This window comes from Oncorhynchus kisutch, unplaced genomic scaffold (genome assembly GCF_002021735.2).
Source record: "Oncorhynchus kisutch isolate 150728-3 unplaced genomic scaffold, Okis_V2 scaffold2755, whole genome shotgun sequence".
Taxonomy (NCBI): Eukaryota; Metazoa; Chordata; class Actinopteri; order Salmoniformes; family Salmonidae; genus Oncorhynchus; species Oncorhynchus kisutch.
In genome coordinates this window covers 6544-24463 of record NW_022264700.1, presented here as the reverse complement: position 1 = coordinate 24463, position 17920 = coordinate 6544, and the positions used below count along the sequence as shown (strand labels likewise).

Genomic DNA, 17920 nt, shown 5'->3' with positions numbered 1-17920 from the left:
TCATGCAGCCTTGTCTTACGACAACCTACTGTCATGTAAACAATGACATGAAACTGTCATGTAAAAATGACAAGCAACTCTCATGTCAGATGACAGAGCAAGACATTACTTACTTTCAGAGAGCAGCGTATCACACACTCTAACCAACTGAGCTAACCGTCCGCTGGCTACAGAGCACAATTGTTGAGATGAGCCTCTGCAAGTGCTGGAGCGCAAACTAACAAGTCCACCAACAGCATAGCCTGACATTACTGGACACTCTTGGTTGCTCCTTGTGGCAATTTCAAACAGCTGGGAAATTTGGTCAATTGGTATTGATTTTGCTTAGCATGCTATAGGTAGTGGGATCGATTCCCGCATTCCCCCAAAACAATTTTTTTTATGGATCCAAGAAACTCCAGTTCACACTTCATGCAGCCTTGTCTTACGACAACCTACTGTCATGTACAATGACAAGCAACTTTCCTGTAACACCGATGTCAAAATGTCAGATATAAAAGCAAGACATTACTTTCTTTCAGAAGAGCAGCGTAGCACACACCATTGAGGCCCACAGACAAAGCTGTGGATAGTTTCCTTGAAGCCAGAGAATAAAGAAAGAACACATACAGATGCCGAAACCAGGGATCGAACCAGGGACCTTTAGATCTTCAGTCTAACGCTCTCCCAACTGAGCTATTTTGGCAATTCACCTCAACTTGATTCTGTAGCACCCTTGACAATTCACATGCATGTGATTCATAATTTTGACACTCAAAATGTACATAATTGCCAGGATGGGGATCGAACCCATAACCTTGGCATTATTTGCACCACACTCTAACCAACTGAGCTAACCTTCCACTAGTTATTGGGTGCAATTGTTGATATGCCACCGAACCTCTGCAAGTGCTGGCGCCTAAACTAACAAATCAACCAACAGCATAGACTGACAAGACTGGACCCTCTTGGTTGCTTCTTGAGGAAATTCCAAACGGCTGGGGAATTAGCTCAAATTCTTTGCATCCCTGAGGTAGTTGGATCGATGCCTGCATTCTCCAAAAGCACATTATTTTATGGATCCAAGAAAACTCCAGTTCACACTTCATGCAGCCTTGTCTTACGACAACCTACTGTCATGTAACAATGACAAGCAACTTTCCTGTAACACTGATGTCAAAATGTCAGATGAAAAAGCAAGACATTACTTACTTTAAGAGGAGCAGCGTAGCACACACCATTGAGGCCCACAAACAAAGCTGTGGATAGTTTCCTTGAAGCCAAAGCATAAAGAAAGAACACATACAGATGCCAAAACCAGGGATCGAACCAGGGACCTTTAGATCTTCAGTCTAACGCTCTCCCAACTGAGCTATTTTGGCAATTCACTCAACTTAATTCTGTGGCACCCTTGACAATTCACATGCATGTGACTCATAATTTTGACACTCAAATGTACATAATTGCCAGTATGGGGATCGAACCCATAACCTTGGCATTACTTGCACAACACTCTAACCAACTGAGCTAACCTTCCACTAGATATTGGGTGCAATTGTTGATATGCACCGAACCTCTGCAAGTGCTGGCGCCTAAACTAACAAATCAACCAACAGCATAGATTGACAAGACTGGACCCTCTTGGTTGCTTCTTGAGGAAATTCCAAACGGCTGGGGAATTAGCTCAAATTCTTTGCATCCCTGAGGTAGTTGGATCGATGCCTGCATTCTCCAAAAGCACATTATTTTATGGATCCAAGAAAACTCCAGTTCACACTTCATGCAGCCTTTTCTTACGACAACCTACTGTCATGTAACAATGACAAGCAACTTTCCTGTAACACTGATGTCAAAATGTCAGATGAAAAAGCAAGACATTACTTACTTTAAGAGGAGCAGCGTAGCACACACCATTGAGGCCCACAAACAAAGCTGTGGATAGTTTCCTTGAAGCCAAAGCATAAAGAAAGAACACATACAGATGCCAAAACCAGGGATCGAACCAGGGACCTTTAGATATTCAGTCTAATGCTCTCCCAACTGAGCTATTTCGGCAATTCACTCAAGTTAATTCTGTGGCACCCTTGACAATTCACATGCATGTGACTCATAATTTTGACACTCAAAATGTACATAATTGCCAGTATGGGGATCGAACCCATAACCTTGGCATTATTTGCACCACACTCTAACCAACTGAGCTAACCTTCCACTAGATATTGGGTGCAATTGTTGATATGCACCGAACCTCTGCAAGTGCTGGCGCCTAAACTAACAAATCAACCAACAGCATAGACTGACAAGACTGGACCCTCTTGGTTGCTTCTTGAGGAAATTCCAAACGGCTGGGGAATTAGCTCAAATTCTTTGCATCCCTGAGGTAGTTGGATCGATGCCTGCATTCTCCAAAAGCACATTATTTTATGGATCCAAGAAAACTCCAGTTCACACTTCATGCAGCCTTGTCTTACGACAACCTACTGTCATGTAACAATGACAAGCAACTTTCCTGTAACACTGATGTCAAAATGTCAGATGAAAAAGCAAGACATTACTTACTTTAAGAGGAGCAGCGTAGCACACACCATTGAGGCCCACAAACAAAGCTGTGGATAGTTTCCTTGAAGCCAAAGCATAAAGAAAGAACACATACAGATGCCGAAACCAGGGATCGAACCAGGAACCTTTAGATCTTCAGTCTAACGCTCTCCCAACTGAGCTATTTCGGGCAATTCACTGAAGTTAATTCTGTGGCACCCTTGACAATTCACATGCATGTGACTCATAATTTTGACACTCAAAATGTACATAATTGCCAGTATGGGGATCGAACCCATAACCTTGGCATTATTTGCACCACACTCTAACCAACTGAGCTAACCTTCCACTAGATATTGGGTGCAATTGTTGATATGCACCGAACCTCTGCAAGTGCTGGCGCCTAAACTAACAAATCAACCAACAGCATAGATTGACAAGACTGGACCCTCTTGGTTGCTTCTTGAGGAAATTCCAAACGGCTGGGGAATTAGCTCAAATTCTTTGCATCCCTGAGGTAGTTGGATCGATGCCTGCATTCTCCAAAAGCACATTATTTTATGGATCCAAGAAAACTCCAGTTCACACTTCATGCAGCCTTGTCTTACGACAACCTACTGTCATGTAAACAATGACATGAAACTGTCATGTAAAAATGACAAGCAACTCTCATGTAACACTGATGTCACATGACAAAGCAAGACATTACTAACTTTCAGATAGCAGCGTATCACACACTCTAACCAACTGAGCTAACCGGCCGCTGGATACAGAGCACAATTGTTGAGATGAGCCTCTGCAAGTGCTGGAGCGCAAACTAACAAGTCCACCAACAGCATAGCCTGACAAGACTGGACACTCTTGGTTGCTCCTTCTGGCAATTTCAAACAGCTGGGAAATTTGATCAATTGGTATTGTTTTTGCTTAGCATGCTATAGGTAGTGGGATCGATTCCCGCATTCCCCCAAAACAATTTTTTTTGTGGGTCCAAGAAAGCTCCAGTTCACACTTCATGCAGCCTTGTCTTACGACAACCTACTGTCATGTAACAATGACAAGCAACTTTCCTGTAACACTGATGTCAAAATGTCAGATATAAAAGCAAGAGATTACTTTCTTTCAGAAGAGCAGAGTAGCACACACCATTGAGGCCCACAAACAAAGCTGTGGATAGTTTCCTTGAAGCCAGAGCATAAAGAAAGAACACATACAGATGCCGAAACCAGGGATCAAACCAGGAACCTTTAGATCTTCAGTCTAACGCTCTCCCAACTGAGCTATTTCGGCAATTCACTCAAGTTAATTCTGTGGCACCCTTGACAATTCACATGCATGTGACTCATAATTTTGACACTCAAAATGTACATAATTGCCAGTATTGGGATCGAACCCATAACCTTGGCATTATTTGCACCACACTCTAACCAACTGAGCTAACCTTCCACTAGATATTGGGTGCAATTGTTGATATGCACCGAACCTCTGCAAGTGCTGGCGCCTAAACTAACAAATCAACCAACAGCATAGATTGACAAGACTGGACCCTCTTGGTTGCTTCTTGAGGAAATTCCAAACGGCTGGGGAATTAGCTCAAATTCTTTGCATCCCTGAGGTAGTTGGATCGATGCCTGCATTCTCCAAAAGCACATTATTTTATGGATCCAAGAAAACTCCAGTTCACACTTCATGCAGCCTTGTCTTACGACAACCTACTGTCATGTAACAATGACAAGCAACTTTCCTGTAACACTGATGTCAAAATGTCAGATGAAAAAGCAAGACATTACTTACTTTAAGAGGAGCAGCGTAGCACACACCATTGAGGCCCACAAACAAAGCTGTGGATAGTTTCCTTGAAGCCAAAGCATAAAGAAAGAACACATACAGATGCCAAAACCAGGGATCGAACCAGGGACCTTTAGATATTCAGTCTAATGCTCTCCCAACTGAGCTATTTCGGCAATTCACTCAAGTTAATTCTGTGGCACCCTTGACAATTCACATGCATGTGACTCATAATTTTGACACTCAAAATGTACATAATTGCCAGTATGGGGATCGAACCCATAACCTTGGCATTATTTGCACCACACTCTAACCAACTGAGCTAACCTTCCACTAGATATTGGGTGCAATTGTTGATATGCACCGAACCTCTGCAAGTGCTGGCGCCTAAACTAACAAATCAACCAACAGCATAGACTGACAAGACTGGACCCTCTTGGTTGCTTCTTGAGGAAATTCCAAACGGCTGGGGAATTAGCTCAAATTCTTTGCATCCCTGAGGTAGTTGGATCGATGCCTGCATTCTCCAAAAGCACATTATTTTATGGATCCAAGAAAACTCCAGTTCACACTTCATGCAGCCTTGTCTTACGACAACCTACTGTCATGTAAACAATGACATGAAACTGTCATGTAAAAATGACAAGCAACTCTCATGTAACACTGATGTCACAATGTCAGATGACAAAGCAAGACATTACTAACTTTCAGATAGCAGCGTATCACACACTCTAACCAACTGAGCTAACCGGCCGCTGGATACAGAGCACAATTGTTGAGATGAGCCTCTGCAAGTGCTGGAGCGCAAACTAACAAGTCCACCAACAGCATAGCCTGACAAGACTGGACACTCTTGGTTGCTCCTTCTGGCAATTTCAAACAGCTGGGAAATTTGATCAATTGGTATTGTTTTTGCTTAGCATGCTATAGGTAGTGGGATCGATTCCCGCATTCCCCCAAAACAATTTTTTTTGTGGGTCCAAGAAAGCTCCAGTTCACACTTCATGCAGCCTTGTCTTACGACAACCTACTGTCATGTAACAATGACAAGCAACTTTCCTGTAACACTGATGTCAAAATGTCAGATATAAAAGCAAGAGATTACTTTCTTTCAGAAGAGCAGAGTAGCACACACCATTGAGGCCCACAAACAAAGCTGTGGATAGTTTCCTTGAAGCCAGAGCATAAAGAAAGAACACATACAGATGCCGAAACCAGGGATCGAACCAGGGACCTTTAGATCTTCAGTCTAACGCTCTCCCAACTGAGCTATTTCGGCAATTCACTCAACTTAATTCTGTGGCACCCTTGACAATTCACATGCATGTGATTCATAATTTTGACACTCAAAATGTACATAATTGCCAATATGGGGATCGAACCCATAACCTTGGAATTATTTGCACCACACTCTAACCAACTGAGCTAACCTTCCACTAGATATTGGGTGCAATTGTTGATATGCACCGAACCTCTGCAAGTGCTGGCGCCTAAACTAACAAATCAACCAACAGCATAGACTGACAAGACTGGACCCTCTTGGTTGCTTCTTGAGGAAATTCCAAACGGCTGGGGAATTAGCTCAAATTCTTTGCATCCCTGAGGTAGTTGGATCGATGCCTGCATTCTCCAAAAGCACATTATTTTATGGATCCAAGAAAACTCCAGTTCACACTTCATGCAGCCTTGTCTTACGACAACCTACTGTCATGTAACAATGACAAGCAACTTTCCTGTAACACTGATGTCAAAATGTCAGATGAAAAAGCAAGACATTACTTACTTTCAGAGGAGCAGCGTAGCACACACCATTGAGGCCCACAAACAAAGCTGTGGATAGTTTCCTTGAAGCCAGAGCATAAAGAAAGAACACATACAGATGCCGAAACCAGGGATCGAACCAGGGACCTTTAGATCTTCAGTCTAACGCTCTCCCAACTGAACTATTTCGGCAATTCACTCAACTTAATTCTGTGGCACCCTTGACAATTCACATGCATGTGATTCATAATTTTGACACTCAAAATGTACATAATTGCTAGTATGGGGATCGAACCAAAAACCTTGGCATTATTAGCACCACACTCTAACTAACTGAGCTAACCGTCCACTAGTTATAGGGTGCAATTGTTGATATGCACCGAGCCTCTGCAAGTGCTGGCGCCTAAACTAACAAATCAACCAACAGCATAGCCTGACAAGACTGGACCCTCTCTGTTGCTTCTTGCGGAAATTCCAAACGGCTGGGGAATAAGCTCAAATGTTTTGCATGCCTGAGGTAGTGGGATCGATGCCTGCATTCTCCAAAAGCACATTGTTTTATGGATCCAAGAAAACTCCAGTTCACACTTCATGCAGCCTTGTCTTACGACAACCTACTGTCATGTAAACAATGACAAGAAACTGTCATGTAACAATGACAAGCAACTCTCATGTAACACTGATGTCACAATGTCAGATGACAAAGCAAGACATTACTTACTTTCAGAGGGCAGCGTATCACACACTCTAACCAACTGAGCTACCCGGCCGCTGGCTACAGAGTACAATTGTTGAGATGCACCGAGCCTCTGCAAGTGCTGGAGCGCAAACTAACAAGTCCACCAACAGCATAGCCTGACAAGACTGGACACTCTTGGTTGCTCCTTGTGGCAATTCCAAACAGCTGGGGAATTTGTTCAATTGGTATTGTGTTTGCTTAGCATGCTATAGGTAGTGGGATCGATGCCCGCATTCCCCCAAAACACATTTTTTTGTGGATCCAAGAAAGCTCCAGTTCACACTTCATGCAGCCTTGTCTTACGACAACCTACTGTCATGTAACAATGACAAGCAACTTTCCTCTAACACTGATGTCAAAATGTCAGATGAAAAAGCAAGACATTACTTAATTTCAGAGGAGCAGCGTAGCACACACCATTGAGGCCCACAAACAAAGCTGTGGATAGTTTCCTTGAAGCCAGAGCATAAAGAAAGAACACATACAGATGCCGAAACCAGGAATCGAACCAGGGACCTTCAGATCTTCAGTCTAACGCTCTCCCAACTGAGCTATTTCGGCAATTCACTCACCTTAATTCTGTGTCACCCTTGACAATTCACATGCATGTGACTCATAATTTTGACACTCAAATTGTACATAATTGCCAGTATGGGGATCGAAGCCATATCCTTGGCGTTATTTGCACCACTCTCTAACCAACTGAGCTAACCGTCCACTAGCTATTGGGTGCAATTGTTGATATGCACCGAACCTCTGCAAGTGCTGGTGCCTAAACTAACAAATCAACCAGCAGCATAGCCTGACAAGACTGGACCCTCTTGGTTGCTTCTTGAGGAAATTCCAAACGCCTGGGGAAATAGCTCAAATTCTTTGCATCCCTGAGGTTGTTGGATCGATGCCTGCATTCTCCAAAAGCACATTATTTTATGGATCCAAGAAAACTCCTGTTCACACTTCATGCAGCCTTGTCTTAGGACAACCTACTGTCATGTAAACAATGACATGAAACTGTCATGTAACAATGACAAGCAACTCTCATGTAACACTGATGTCACAATGTCAGATGACAAAGCAAGACATTACTTACTTTCAGAGAGCAGCGTATCACACACTCTAACCAACTGAGCTAACCGGCTGCTGGCTACAGAGCACAATTGTTGAGATGCACCGTACATCTGCAAGTGCTGGAGCGCAAACTAACAAGTCCACCAACAGCATAGCCTGACAAGACTGGACACTCTTGGTTGCTCCTTGTGGCAATTCCAAACAGCTGGGGAATTTGTTCAATTGGTATTGTGTTTGCTTAGCATGCTATAGGTAGTGGGATCGGTGCCCGCATTCCCCAAAAACACATTGTTTTGTGGATCCAAGAAAGCTCCAGTTCACACTTCATGCAGCCTTGTCCTACGACAACCTACTGTCATGTAACAATGACAAGCAACTTTCCTGTAACACTGATGTCAAAATGTCAGATGAAAAAGCAAGACATTACTTACTTTCAGAGGAGCAGCGTAGCACACACCATTGAGGCCCACAAACAAAGCTGTGGATAGTTTCCTTGAAGCCAGAGCATAAAGAAAGAACACATACAGATGCCGAAACCAGGGATCGAACCAGGGACCTTTAGATCTTCAGTCTAACGCTCTCCCAACTGAACTATTTCGGCAATTCACTCAACTTAATTCTGTGGCACCCTTGACAATTCACATGCATGTGATTCATAATTTTGACACTCAAAATGTACATAATTGCTGGTATGGGGATCGAACCAAAAACCTTGGCATTATTTTTTTTATTTTTTTTTTATTTCACCTTTATTTAACCAGGTAGGCTAGTTGAGAACAAGTTCTCATTTGCAACTGCGACCTGGCCAAGATAAAGCATAGCAGTGTGAGCATACAACAAAGAGTTACACATGGAGTAAACAATTAACAAGTCAATAACACAGTAGAAAACGAAGGGGGGGTCTATATACAATGTGTGCAAAAGGCATGAGGAGGTAGGCAAATAATTACAATTTTGCAGATTAACACTGGAGTGATAAAAGATCAGATGGTCATGTACAGGTAGAGATATTGGTGTGCAGAAGAGCAGAAAAGTAAATAAATAAAAACAGTACGGGGATGAGGTAGGTGAAAAGGGTGGGCTATTTACCAATAGACTATGTACAGCTGCAGCGATCGGTTAGCTGCTCAGATAGCTGATGTTTGAAGTTGGTGAGGGAGATGAAAGTCTCCAACTTCAGCGATTTTTGCAATTCGTTCCAGTCACAGGCAGCAGAGTACTGGAACGAAAGGCGGCCAAATGAGGTGTTGGCTTTAGGGATGATCAGTGAGATACACCTGCTGGAGCGCGTGCTACGGATGGGTGTTGCCATCGTGACCAGTGAGCTGAGATAAGGCGGAGCTTTACCTAGCATAGACTTGTAGATGACCTGGAGCCAGTGGGTCTGGCGACGAATATGTAGCGAGGGCCAGCCGACTAGAGCATACAAGTCGCAGTGGTGGGTAGTATAAGGTGCTTTAGTGACAAAACGGATGGCACTGTGATAGACTGCATCCAGTTTGCTGAGTAGAGTGTTGGAAGCCATTTTGTAGATGACATCGCCGAAGTCGAGGATCGGTAGGATAGTCAGTTTTACTAGGGTAAGCTTGGCGGCTTGAGTGAAGGAGGCTTTGTTGCGGAATAGAAAGCCGACTCTTGATTTGATTTTCGATTGGAGATGTTTGATATGAGTCTGGAAGGAGAGTTTGCAGTCTAGCCAGACACCTAGGTACTTATAGACGTCCACATATTCTAGGTCGGAACCATCCAGGGTGGTGATGCTAGTCGGGCATGCAGGTGCAGGCAGCGACCGGTTGAAAAGCATGCATTTGGTTTTACTAGCGTTTAAGAGCAGTTGGAGGCCACGGAAGGAGTGTTGTATGGCATTGAAGCTTGTTTGGAGGTTAGATAGCACAGTGTCCAAAGACGGGCCGAAAGTATATAGAATGGTGTCGTCTGCGTAGAGGTGGATCAGGGAATCGCCCGCAGCAAGAGCAACATCATTGATATACACAGAGAAAAGAGTCGGCCCGAGAATTGAACCCTGTGGCACCCCCATAGAGACTGCCAGAGGACCGGACAGCATGCCCTCCGATTTGACACACTGAACTCTGTCTGCAAAGTAATTGGTGAACCAGGCAAGGCAGTCATCCGAAAAACCGAGGCTACTGAGTCTGCCGATAAGAATATGGTGATTGACAGAGTCGAAAGCCTTGGCGAGGTCGATGAAGACGGCTGCACAGTACTGTCTTTTATCGATGGCGGTTATGATGTCGTTTAGTACCTTGAGTGTGGCTGAGGTGCACCCATGACCGGCTCGGAAACCAGATTGCACAGCGGAGAAGGTACGGTGGGATTCGAGATGGTCAGTGACCTGTTTGTTGACTTGGCTTTCGAAGACCTTAGATAGGCAGGGCAGGATGGATATAGGTCTGTAACAGTTTGGGTCCAGGGTGTCTCCCCCTTTGAAGAGGGGGATGACTGCGGCAGCTTTCCAATCCTTGGGGATCTCAGACGAGATGAAAGAGAGGTTGAACAGGCTGGTAATAGGGGTTGCGACAATGGTGGCAGATAGTTTCAGAAATAGAGGGTCCAGATTGTCAAGCCCAGCTGATTTGTACGGGTCCAGGTTTTGCAGCTCTTTCAGAACATCTGCTATCTGGATTTGGGTAAAGGAGAACCTGGAGAGGCTTGGGCGAGGAGCTGCGGGGGGGGCGGAGCTGTTGGCCGAGGTTGAAGTAGCCAGGCGGAAGGCATGGCCAGCCGTTGAGAAATGCTTATTGAAGTTTTCGATAATCATGGATTTATCAGTGGTGACCGTGTTACCTAGCCTCAGTGCAGTGGGCAGCTGGGAGGAGGTGCTCTTGTTCTCCATGGACTTCACAGTGTCCCAGAACTTTTTGGAGTTGGAGCTACAGGATGCAAACTTCTGCCTGAAGAAGCTGGCCTTAGCTTTCCTGACTGACTGCGTGTATTGGTTCCGGACTTCCCTGAACAGTTGCATATCACGGGGACTATTCGATGCTATTGCAGTCCGCCACAGGATGTTTTTGTGCTGGTCGAGGGCAGTCAGGTCTGGGGTGAACCAAGGGCTGTATCTGTTCTTAGTTCTGCATTTTTTGAACGGAGCATGCTTATCTAAAATGGTGAGGAAGTTACTTTTAAAGAATGACTAGGCATCCTCAACTGACGGGATGAGGTCAATGTCCTTCCAGGATACCCGGGCCAGGTCGATTAGAAAGGCCTGCTCACAGAAGTGTTTTAGGGAGCGTTTGACAGTGATGAGGGGTGGTCGTATGACTGCGGCTCCGTAGCGGATACAGGCAATGAGGCAGTGATCGCTGAGATCCTGGTTGAAGACAGCGGAGGTGTATTTGGAGGGCCAGTTGGTCAGGATGACGTCTATGAGGGTGCCCTTGTTTACAGAGTTAGGGTTGTACCTGGTGGGTTCCTTGATGATTTGTGTGAGATTGAGGGCATCTAGCTTAGATTGTAGGACTGGCGGGGTGTTAAGCATATCCCAGTTTAGGTCACCTAACAGAACAAACTCTGAAGCTAGATGGGGGGCGATCAATTCACAAATGGTGTCCAGGGCACAGCTGGGAGCTGAGGGGGGTCGGTAGCAGGCGGCAACCGTGAGAGACTTATTTCTGGAGAGAGTAATTTTCAAAATTAGTAGTTCGAACTGTTTGGGTATGGACCTGGAAAGTATGACATTACTTTGCAGGCCATCTCTGCAGTAAACTGCAACTCCTCCCCCTTTGGCAGTTCTATCTTGACGGAAGATGTTATAGTTGGGTATGGAAATCTCTGAATTTTTGGTGGCCTTCCTGAGCCAGGATTCAGACACAGCAAGGACATCAGGGTTAGCAGAGTGTGCTAAAGCAGTGAGTAAGACAAACTTAGGGAGGAGGCTTCTGATGTTGACATGCATGAAACCAAGGCTTTTTCGAACACAGAAGTCAACAAATGAGGGTGCCTGGGGACATGCAGGGCCTGGGTTTACCTCCACATCACCCGCGGAACAGAGAAGGAGTAGTATGAGGGTGCGGCTAAAGGCTATCAAAACTGGTCGCCTAGAGCGTTGGGGACAGAGAATAAGAGGAGCAGGTTTCTGGGCATGGTAGAATATATTCAGGGCATAATGCGCAGACAGGGGTATGGTGGGGTGCGGGTACAGCGGAGGTAAGCCCAGGCACTGGGTGATGATGAGAGAGGTTGTATCTCTGGACATGCTGGTAGTAATGGGTGAGGTCACCGCATGTGTGGGAGGTGGGACAAAGGAGTTATCAGGGGTATGAAGAGTGGAACTAGGGGCTCCATTGTGAACTAAAACAATGATAACTAACCTGAACAACAGTATACAAGGCATATTGACATTTGAGAGAGACATACAGCGAGGCATACAGTAATCACAGGTGTTGAATTGGGAAAGCTAGCTAAAACAGTAGGTGAGACAACAGCTAATCAGCTAGCACAACAACAGCAGGTAAAATGGCGTAGACTAGGCAACGGGGCCAACAGATAAAACAAACAAGCAGAATGGAGTACCGTGATTTATGGACAGTCCAGCGTGCATCAGCTATGTAGCCAAGAGATCAGTGTCCAGGGGGCAGCGGTGGATGGGGAAGGGAAGCTGGACTGGCGAGTGTTATCCAGGTAAAAAAAACGAACAATGACTAAATAGCTTGTAGCTAGTTAGCTGGTTAGCTTCTGGAGGTTCTTGAGTGTGTTCTAAAAATAAATAAAAAATAATAGCGATTCCGTATCACATTGGGTGAGGCAGGTTTCCGGAAGGTATAAACAAATTAAAAGTCAGAAGAGATAGAAAGTAAATATGGGTCCGGTGGGCGTTTGGGACGCGGCGATTCAGGCGGTTAGCAGGCCTGTGCTAACAAGCTAACAGTTTGTAGGCCCGGGCTAGACAAGGTAGCAGTTAGCGGACCGGAGCTGGACAAGCTAGCAGTTAGCAGGCCGAATTAGCAAGCAGGGAGATAGCGAGGGCTAGAGAGTTAGCCTTTGGGGGACGTCGCGATGGGGTGAGTCTGTTTATTCCTCTTCATGCGGTGACATCGATAGACCGGTCGTGGGCCCGGGTATTGTAGCTCAGGAGTATGCTACGGTGGTAGCGCAGGCCGGGCTAGCTTCAAGCTAAGTGGGTGGAAACACTAGCCAGGGGTAATCATCCAGGGTTGCAGTTTAGCTAGATAGCTAGTTGTGAAGATCCAGCGTATTTGGAAGCTTAGGTTTAGCAAAATGTTTTTAAAGGGATAGCTATGTAAAAAACGAAAAATATGTAAAAAAACGAAAAAGAAACAAAATATAAACAAAATATACAGGGACACGACACGACAGGACGACTTACTGCTACGCCATCTTGGATATTCATATTATTAGCACCACACTCTAACAAACTGAGCTAACCGTCCACTAGCTATTGGGTGCAATTGTTGATATGCACCGAACCTCTGCAAGTGCTGGTGCCTAAACTAACAAATCAACCAACAGCATAGCCTGACAAGACTGGACCCTCTTGGTTGCTTCTTGAGGAAATTCCAAACGGCTGGGGAATTAGCTCAAATTCTTTGCATCCCTGAGGTAGTTGGATCGATGCCTGCATTCTGCAAAAGCACATTATTTTATGGATCCAAGAAAACTCCAGTTCACACTTCATGCAGCCTTGTCTTAGGACAACCTACTGTCATGTAAACAATGACATGAAACTGTCATGTAAAAATGACAAGCAACTCTCATGTAACACTGATGTCACAATGTCAGATGACAAAGCAAGACATTACTTACTTTCAGAGAGCAGCGTATCACACACTCTAACCAACTGAGCTAACCGGCCGCTGGCTACAGAGCACAATTGTTGAGATGCACCGAGCCTCTGCAAGTGCTGGAGCGCAAACTAACAAGTCCACCAACAGCATAGCCTGACAAGACTGGACACTCTTGGTTGCTCCTTGTGGCAATTCCAAACAGCTGGGGAATTTGTTCAATTGGTATTGTGTTTGCTTAGTATGCTATAGGTAGTGGGATCGGTGCCCGCATTCCCCAAAAACACATTTTTTTGTGGATCCAAGAAAGCTCCAGTTCATACTTCATGCAGCCTTGTCTTACAACAACCTACTGTCATGTAACAATGACAAGCAACTTTCCTGTAACACTGATGTCAAAATGTCAGATGAAAAAGCAAGACATTACTTACTTTCAGAGGAGCAGCGTAGCACACACCATTGAGGCCCACAAACAAAGCTGTGGATAGTTTCCTTGAAGCAAGAGCATAAAGAAAGAACACATACAGATGCCGAAACCAGGGATCGAACCAGGGACCTTTAGATCTTCAGTCTAACACTCTCCCAACTGAGCTATTTCGGCAATTAACTCAAATTAATTCTGTGGCACTCTTGACAATTCACATGCATGTGACTCATAATTTTGACACTCAAAATGTACATAATTGCCAGTATGGGGATTGAACCCATAACCTTGGCGTTATTTGCACCACTCTCTAACCAACTGTGCTAACCGTCCACTAGCTATTGGGTGCAATTGTTGATATGCACCGAACCTCTGCAAGTGCTGGTGCCTAAACTAACAAATCAACCAGCAGCATAGCCTGACAAGACTGGACCCTCTTGGTTGCTTCTTGAGGAAATTCCAAACGCCTGGGGAATTAGCTCAAATTCTTTGCATCCCTGAGGTAGTTGGATCGATGCCTGCATTCTCCAAAAGCACATTATTTTATGGATCCAAGAAAACTCCAGTTCACACTTCATGCAGCCTTGTCTTAGGACAACCTACTGTCATGTAAACAATGACATGAAACTGTCATGTAACAATGACAAGCAACTCTCATGTAACACTGATGTCACAATGTCAGATGACAAAGCAAGACATTACTTACTTTCAGAGAGCAGCGTATCACACACTCTAACCAACTGAGCTAACCGGCCGCTGGCTACAGAGCACAATTGTTGAGATGCACCGAGCCTCTGCAAGTGCTGGAGCGCAAACTAACAAGTCCACCAACAGCATAGCCTGACAAGACTGGACACTCTTGGTTGCTCCTTGTGGCAATTCCAAACAGCTGGGGAATTTGTTCAATTGGTATTGTGTTTGCTTAGCATGCTATAGGTAGTGGGATCGGTGCCCGCATTCCCCAAAAACACATTTTTTTGTGGATCCAAGAAAGCTCCAGTTCATACTTCATGCAGCCTTGTCTTACAACAACCTACTGTCATGTAACAATGACAAGCAACTTTCCTGTAACACTGATGTCAAAATGTCAGATGAAAAAGCAAGACATTACTTACTTTCAGAGGAGCAGCGTAGCACACACCATTGAGGCCCACAAACAAAGCTGTGGATAGTTTCCTTGAAGCAAGAGCATAAAGAAAGAACACATACAGATGCCGAAACCAGGGATCGAACCAGGGACCTTTAGTCTAATGCTCTCCCAACTGAGCTATTTCGGCAATTCACTCAAATTAATTCTGTGGCACTCTTGACAATTCACATGCATGTGACTCATAATTTTGACACTCAAAATGTACATAATTGCCAGTATGGGGATTGAACCCATAACCTTGGCGTTATTTGCACCACTCTCTAACCAACTGAGCTAACCGTCCACTAGCTATTGGGTGCAATTGTTGATATGCACCGAACCTCTGCAAGTGCTGGTGCCTAAACTAACAAATCAACCAACAGCATAGCCTGACAAGACTGGACCCTCTTGGTTGCTTCTTGAGGAAATTCCAAACGCCTGGGGAATTAGCTCAAATTCTTTGAATCCCTGAGGTAGTTGGATCGATGACTGCATTCTACAAAAGCACATTATTTCATGGATCCAAGAAAACTCCAGTTCACACTTCATGCAGCCTTGTCTTAGGACAACCTACTGTCATGTAAACAATGACATGAAACTGTCATGTAACAATGACAAGCAACTCTCATGTAACACTGATGTCACAATGTCAGATGACAAAGCAAGACATTACTTACTTTCAGAGAGCAGCGTATCACACACTCTAACCAACTGAGCTAACCGGCCGCTGGCTACAGAGCACAATTGTTGAGATGCACCGAGCCTCTGCAAGTGCTGGAGCGCAAACTAACAAGTCCACCAACAGCATAGCCTGACAAGACTGGACACTCTTGGTTGCTCCTTGTGGCAATTCCAAACAGCTGGGGAATTTGTTCAATTGGTATTGTGTTTGCTTAGCATGCTATAGGTAGTGGGATCGGTGCCCGCATTCCCCAAAAACACATTTTTTTGTGGATCCAAGAAAGCTCCAGTTCATACTTCATGCAGCCTTGTCTTACAACAACCTACTGTCATGTAACAATGACAAGCAACTTTCCTGTAACACTGATGTCAAAATGTCAGATGAAAAAGCAAGACATTACTTACTTTCAGAGGAGCAGCGTAGCACACACCATTGAGGCCCACAAACAAAGCTGTGGATAGTTTCCTTGAAGCAAGAGCATAAAGAAAGAACACATACAGATGCCGAAACCAGGGATCGAACCAGGGACCTTTAGATCTTCAGTCTAACACTCTCCCAACTGAGCTATTTCGGCAATTAACTTAAATTAATTCTGTGGCACTCTTGACAATTCACATGCATGTGACTCATAATTTTGACACTCAAAATGTACATAATTGCCAGTATGGGGATTGAACCCATAACCTTGGTGTTATTTGCACCACTCTCTAACCAACTGTGCTAACCGTCCACCAGCTATTGGGTGCAATTGTTGATATGCACCGAACCTCTGCAAGTGCTGGCGCCTAAACTAACAAATCAACCAACAGCATAGCCTGACAAGACTGGACCCTCTTGGTTGCTTCTTGCGGAAATTCCAAACGGCTGGGGAATAAGCTCAAATGCTTTGCATGCCTGAGGTAGTGGGATCGATGCCTGCATTCTCCAAAAGCACATTGTTTTATGGATCCAAGAAAACTCCAGTTCACACTTCATGCAGCCTTGTCTTACGACAACCTACTGTCATGTAAACAATGACAAGAAACTGTCATGTAACAATGACAAGCAACTCTCATGTAACACTGATGTCACAATGTCAGATGACAAAGCAAGACATTACTTACTTTCAGAGGGCAGCGTATCACACACTCTAACCAATTGAGCTACCCGGCCGCTGGCTACAGAGTACAATTGTTGAGATGCACCGAGCCTCTGCAAGTGCTGGAGCGCAAACTAACAAGTCCACCAACAGCATAGCCTGACAAGACTGGACACTCTTGGTTGCTCCTTGTGGCAATTCCAAACAGCTGGGGAATTTGTTCAATTGGTATTGTGTTTGCTTAGCATGCTATAGGTAGTGGGATCGATGCCCGCATTCCCCCAAAACACATTTTTTTGTGGATCCAAGAAAGCTCCAGTTCACACTTCATGCAGCCTTGTCTTACGACAACCTACTGTCATGTAACAATGACAAGCAACTTTCCTCTAACACTGATGTCAAAATGTCAGATGAAAAAGCAAGACATTACTTACTTTCAGAGGAGCAGCGTAGCACACACCATTGAGGCCCACAAACAAAGCTGTGGATAGTTTCCTTGAAGCCAGAGCATAAAGAAAGAACACATACAGATGCCGAAACCAGGAATCGAACCAGGGACCTTCAGATCTTCAGTCTAACGCTCTCCCAACTGAGCTATTTCGGCAATTCACTCACCTTAATTCTGTGTCACCCTTGACAATTCACATGCATGTGACTCATAATTTTGACACTCAAAATGTACATTATTGCCAGTATGGGGATCGAAGCCATATCCTTGGCGTTATTTGCACCACTCTCTAACCAACTGAGCTAACCGTCCACTAGCTATTGGGTGCAATTGTTGATATGCACCGAACCTCTGCAAGTTCTGGCGCCTAAACTAACAAATCAACCAACAGCATAGCCTGACAAGACTGGACCCTCTTGGTTGCTTCTTGAGGAAATTCCAAACGGCTGGGGAATTAGCTCAAATTCTTTGCATCCCTGAGGTAGTTGGATCGATGCCTGCATTCTCCAAAAGCACATTATTTTATGGAT

General features: G+C 44.7%; 9 non-coding genes across 9 annotated transcripts; all 9 read right to left on the bottom strand.

Moving 5' to 3' along the window:
* Positions 1 to 612: 612 nt before the first annotated feature.
* On the bottom strand, positions 613 to 685 carry trnaf-gaa (transfer RNA phenylalanine (anticodon GAA)). The gene has a single exon. It is a non-coding gene; the product is annotated as a tRNA-Phe (tRNA).
* Positions 686 to 1288: 603 nt separating this feature from the next.
* On the bottom strand, positions 1289 to 1361 carry trnaf-gaa (transfer RNA phenylalanine (anticodon GAA)). Its single transcript has one exon. It is a non-coding gene; the product is annotated as a tRNA-Phe (tRNA).
* A 4147-nt stretch (positions 1362 to 5508) lies between these two features.
* On the bottom strand, positions 5509 to 5581 carry trnaf-gaa (transfer RNA phenylalanine (anticodon GAA)). Its single transcript has one exon. It is a non-coding gene; the product is annotated as a tRNA-Phe (tRNA).
* A 601-nt stretch (positions 5582 to 6182) lies between these two features.
* trnaf-gaa (transfer RNA phenylalanine (anticodon GAA)) lies at positions 6183 to 6255 on the bottom strand. The gene has a single exon. It is a non-coding gene; the product is annotated as a tRNA-Phe (tRNA).
* A 1035-nt stretch (positions 6256 to 7290) lies between these two features.
* trnaf-gaa (transfer RNA phenylalanine (anticodon GAA)) lies at positions 7291 to 7363 on the bottom strand. Its single transcript has one exon. It is a non-coding gene; the product is annotated as a tRNA-Phe (tRNA).
* A 1035-nt stretch (positions 7364 to 8398) lies between these two features.
* On the bottom strand, positions 8399 to 8471 carry trnaf-gaa (transfer RNA phenylalanine (anticodon GAA)). Its single transcript has one exon. It is a non-coding gene; the product is annotated as a tRNA-Phe (tRNA).
* A 5686-nt stretch (positions 8472 to 14157) lies between these two features.
* Positions 14158 to 14230, bottom strand: trnaf-gaa (transfer RNA phenylalanine (anticodon GAA)). Its single transcript has one exon. It is a non-coding gene; the product is annotated as a tRNA-Phe (tRNA).
* Positions 14231 to 16365: 2135 nt separating this feature from the next.
* On the bottom strand, positions 16366 to 16438 carry trnaf-gaa (transfer RNA phenylalanine (anticodon GAA)). Its single transcript has one exon. It is a non-coding gene; the product is annotated as a tRNA-Phe (tRNA).
* A 1035-nt stretch (positions 16439 to 17473) lies between these two features.
* On the bottom strand, positions 17474 to 17546 carry trnaf-gaa (transfer RNA phenylalanine (anticodon GAA)). Its single transcript has one exon. It is a non-coding gene; the product is annotated as a tRNA-Phe (tRNA).
* Between the last annotated feature and the right edge of the window lie 374 nt (positions 17547 to 17920).